The sequence below is a fragment of the Mustelus asterias genome, chromosome 12, assembly GCF_964213995.1.
Source record: "Mustelus asterias chromosome 12, sMusAst1.hap1.1, whole genome shotgun sequence".
NCBI classification, from domain to species: Eukaryota; Metazoa; Chordata; class Chondrichthyes; order Carcharhiniformes; family Triakidae; genus Mustelus; species Mustelus asterias.
In genome coordinates this window covers 61,390,687-61,395,922 of record NC_135812.1, presented here as the reverse complement: position 1 = coordinate 61,395,922, position 5,236 = coordinate 61,390,687, and the positions used below count along the sequence as shown (strand labels likewise).

At 47.0% G+C, this 5,236-nt stretch overlaps 1 non-coding gene across 1 annotated transcript; it reads left to right on the top strand.

Annotated features, from left to right (window-relative positions):
- Positions 1 to 2,283: 2,283 nt before the first annotated feature.
- trnaf-gaa (transfer RNA phenylalanine (anticodon GAA)) lies at positions 2,284 to 2,356 on the top strand. Its single transcript has one exon. It is a non-coding gene; the product is annotated as a tRNA-Phe (tRNA).
- Positions 2,357 to 5,236: the final 2,880 nt, after the last annotated feature.

The following is a 5,236-nucleotide window of genomic DNA, read 5'->3' as shown; positions in this document are numbered from 1 at the left end:
CCATTGGCCCATCGAGTCTGTACTGACCGCAATCCCACCCAGGCCCTATTCCCGTAACCCCACACATTTACACTGCTAACCCCCTGACACTAGAGTCAATTTAGCATGGCCAATCAACCTAACCTGCACATCTTTGCAGTGTGGGAGGAAACCGAAACACCCGGGGAAACCCACGCAGACACAGGGAGAAAGTGCAAGCTCCACACAGACAGTCATCTGAGGCTAGAATTGAACCTGGGTCCTTGGCGCTGTGAGGCAGCAGTTCTAACCACTGTGCCACCGTGCTACCCTTTCGCAAGGGGTTTATGGGGATTAAGAACCCTTTAATTCCAGGAATCCATCTTTTGTGACCTTATTCAAAAGATGATTTTAGTCAGATCAGCCGTGATCTTATTGGATGGCAGAATGGGCTTGAAGCACTGATTGGCCTACTCCTACTCAATTTTCTTATGATCATCTCATCTGTATCTGAGTTTTGACTCCTACAGAGCACAGGCAGAAAAGAGAAGGTGGACTGGTGGTTATGTTACCGGCTTAGTAATCCAGAGGCCCAGGTTAATGCACTGATGATGTAGGTTCAAACCCCACCACAGTATCTGATTTGGAATTAAAACGTATTATCAGCAATGGCAATCATGAAGCTATGGAATTATTGGAAAAACCCATCTGATACAGTAATCCCTTCAGGGCAAGCAATCTGCCATTCTTACCCAGTCTGGCCTACATGTGACTCCAAACCTGAGCAACGTAGCTGATTTGAAATGCTGCTGAAGTTCTATAGCAAGCTGTTACAGAGGAGTTGGAAAAGCTAAACAGACCATGCAGCATCAACCGAAGTGCCAGAAATAACCAGAGCACACCCAACCAAGCTGACCCTGCAATGTCCTCCCACTATCAGAACATGTTGGAAATACTCAGCATCTCTGGAGAGAGAAACAGAGTTTGCCTCGGTTGTGATCTATCGTCGTGAGTATTGGTTGATCAAGGGGTCTTTTGGTGCAGTGGGCCTTGTCCCCGCCTCTGAGCCAGAAGCTCCAGGTTCAATTCCCACTGCAGGGCCTGATGGCCAAGAGAAGGTTGTTTATGAACGGTAAATAGATTCATTATCAAGCTGTAAGTCCTTCCAATGCACCTGTGGCAGTTGGTAAGAGTCAGAGAGACTCCTGGTCAGCCTTGTTTGATGTGGAGTGGTGTGCCTTAAACTATAACCTCTGGTGATAGGTGAACAACCTGCTCCAGGCAAAACTCACAATGGAATTAGACATAAGCTTCATTGTCACTAGGCACAGGAAGAAAGGAAGAAGATTGCTTCATTCGTATGAGTGACTAGTACACAGTTCTGGTGCAGACCAAGGACTAGATGTTATGATCCCTCCCCCGCGTTTGCCAGATGTGTTTTGGGTGACAAGGGGCACATAAAATACAATGAGTAATCAGCCAATCACCTCTCCGCACCACAACCCGGCCTGTTCTCCAGAATTTGGATGGGGCGGTGGGGGAGCGGGGAGGTGCCCACTTTGCCCTTAAGTGGCCAATTTATTACCTCAATCTGTTTCCAATCCCATAACACGCTGAGCAGGTGAGAGATGGAAGGTGAGTTTATTTTCACTAAAGTCGATTCACTTTACCCAGGAAGGAAGGTGGGTACATCCTTTTGGAGGCATCCCATGTGCATCGGTGGGCCCCACCCCAAGATTGTATCAGTGTATCCCTCACAGGTCTGGCTGCCTCCCCTCCTAAGAAGGTGAGCAAAGGCCCCGAGCATGGCTCTCTATTTATCTTCTCAGTACAGTGTGTGTCTCATAGGCCCGGCTGCCTCTTCTCCTGAGAAGATACATGCAAGTCCAAAGCCTGGCTCTCTGTTCATCCTCTCCGCAGTACAGTGTGTCCCTCACAAGTCTAGCTGTCTCCGCACCCGTGAAGGTAAGCCTAGATTACATGCTGAAAATCCCTTCTGAAATTGGACTTGACACCCATAAGGGAGAGGTGATGGTGTGGTGGCACTGTCACTATTAAGTAGTCCATAGACCCCGGATAATGCTCTGGGGACCCATGTTTGAATCCAAATTTTGTTAAAAAGAAAACCTGGAATGAAAAGTCTAATGATGACCACGGATTGTCGTACTGATTCACTAATGCTTCTTTAGGGAAGGAAATCTGCTGTCCTTACCTGGTCCTGCCTACATGTCTCTCCAGACCCATGAATGCTAGAAAGGCTCAAAGGGATGAAACTGGACACATCGCATGGACTGCAGCGGCTCAAGACTATTTAACTTTGTACAAGCCGAAACAGTTCAGTTGGGAGAGCGTTAGACTGAAGATCTAAGGGTCCCTGGTTCAATCCTGGGTTTCGGCACAAGCCCACCTGATGGCTTTCTCTGCTATCTGCTAATTGGCACTGCATTTGGGATGGCATGGTAACACAGTGGTTAGCACTGCTGCCTCACAGCACCAGGGACACAGGTTCGATTCCCGGCTTGGGTCACTGTCTGTGTGGAGTTTGCACATTCTCCCCATGTCTGCGTGGGTTTTCTCCGAGTGCTCCGGTTTCCTCCCACACTCTGAAAGATGTGCTGGTTAGGTGCATTGACCAGAACAGGTGCCGCAGTGTGGCGACTAGGGGAATTTCACAGTAACTTTATTGCAGTGTTAATGTAAGCCTCACTTGTGACCAATAAATAAACTTTTTGTTTTACTTTACTTTCAGAAGGCAACTAACCATCACCTTCCCAAGGTCAATTAGGGATGTACAATAAATGCTGTCCCAGCCAGCGACTCCCACATCCCAAAATGAATATATTTTAAAACAATCATTTTCTGCCTCAGAGACCAGCGTGATACAACTGAGCCACAGTGATAGGTACGAAGAGGCAAAGACTAAACATGTATGAGACTTATACATTTTCCTACAGATTGTTTGTGATTCCAGTAATCTGCTTTTATTCTATTGTGTTAAACTTTTTTCAATGATCAAAGAAACTTCTGGAGAACTTATCTGGTTTTGCCAGCTGAGTGCAGAAACTCTCCCTAACTTTATTGCAACTGGATGCAAAGGTAGATTCACAAGTGCTTTAATTGTCTTTGACACAACAGGTGACACTAGGAACTTAGCTCCTCTGTGACACAACTATGTCAAAAAGAAGCATTTCTGTTTCTAATTAATTATTTATTGGATTCTTTCTTGCTCGTCACCGCATGCACAGGGTTAAAATCGATTACCACAGTTCACAGTGAGCGTATAGATCCCAGATTGAGTGAAGACATAATGTGAAGACAGCAAGGTACCGGCACTGGGAATTATCTCCAAGCTTCTCCTGTTCCACTGCTGTTACTGTGAGTGAAAGCATCTTGACACACATGAATGGAGAATCTGCCGCAGTTACAGCGGGAAGGGCCCAGCACGGGTGTAAAATTCCAAGAACAAAAGATGCTGCAAATCCTCTACGGCGTCTGGATGTTTTGTTGATGTGGATGCTTGTCAGAAAGTAACATTTTATATCAGGCAGTACAGGAGACTGCTGGATACTTGCTCAATTTGACGTAAGAGTTTTTGTGGTAGCCATGAGCTTACATCCTCATCCTGCCCGTCGATCGGTGTGGTTAGGTGGTAAGATCGCGTGTGGATGAAAAATGGGTCTTGCGCCCGTTCTCACGTTGCCCACAATGTAACCGGCACTGTTTTGCCAGCAGGATTTGCAAATGACATTCAGCACAGCCGTTTACAGCCTCACCAACACTAACCACCTCACCGGTCAGACCTCACACCGGCAAGAACCACAGCTAGTCTCCACCAGTGGTGATCAGACATCATGGCCACACCAGTGGGATCGGAGGTCATTGATTGGTTGGGGGCATGCCCAGGTAGTGCCCGCTGGCCACTATAACTCTGCCAGAGGCAGTGCCAAGGGGGTGGGGCTACAATTGGGCGGGAGGCAAGAGGGAGGAGCTTTGCAGTAGGGAAGCAAGGAAGGCAAGAGTGGAACTCTGCAGGGGGGGGGGGAGGCAAAGAGAGGCAACTAGGGAGCTCTGCAGGGAATTGATCGTCAGAGGAGTATGTAAGGGGGGGTGATGGGCAGATGGTGGGACACTGACAAAGAGGGTGATCGGTAGATGAGGGGGGGGGAGCAGAACAGGAGACTGGCAAAGGGGTGTCATGCAGGATTGGTCGTGGAGGGGGTCATGTCACGGTCCAGGGTGTCACTGAACGGTTGCAGGACATTTAGAAGGTGGAGGGTAATAAGTCAGAGGTCATGGTACATGTTGCTACCAATGACACAGATAGAAAGAAGGATGAGGTCTTGCATCAAGATTTCAGGATGTTAGGCATTAGATGAAAAGTAAGATCTCTTGGGTTGTAATCTCTGGATCTCTCCCAGTGCCATATGCTAACAGCACAGAAATAGAAGAGTGTAGATGAATGCCTGGTTTAAGAGTTGGTGCAGGAGGGAGGGTTTCAGATTCCTGGATTATTGAGACCATTTTTGGGGAAGGTGGGACTACATTAGAACCAGTGTGGAAGTGATATCGTTGCGGCGAGTTTGCTAGTACTGTTGGGATGGGTTTAAGCTAATCTGGCAGGGGGAGGGGACACACTGTTAGCAGAATAAGGGCACAGAATCACATCGTAAAACAATCAAGTCAGAGGGAGTGCGTTGTATTAAGTATCAAGGGAGTAAGGCAAGGCTGACTGGCCTCTATTTTAATGCCAAGAGTATTACAGGTGAATTGGATGAGCTAAGGGTGATGATTGACACGTAGAATTGTGGTATAGCAGCCAACACAGAAACATGGTTGAGGGAGGGGCAGGATTGGCAACTCAGCATTCCAGGATATAGAATCTTCAGCCGAGATAGGGGAGGATTAAAGAGGAGGAATTTGTATTATTAGTTCAGGAGTCAGTTACTGCAGTAAGAAGATATGTTGAAGGGAGTATTGAAAGAAGTTTTGTGGGTAGAATTCAGGAATAAAAAAGGGGCAGCCACACTGCTAGGTGTTTATTATAGACCCCCAGATAGTCAGTGGGAAACTGAGGAGCAAATATGTGCACAATTCGCGGAGGTGTGTAAAAATAATAATAGGGTAATTATAGTAGGTGATTTTAACTTTCTCAATGTTAACTGGGATAGACAGTGTTAAGGATTTGGATGGAGTGGATTTCTTGAAATGTGTAGAACCTTTTAGGTCAATATGCAGAGGGTCCAACAAGGGAAGGAGCTGTGCTGGACCTAATTCTAGG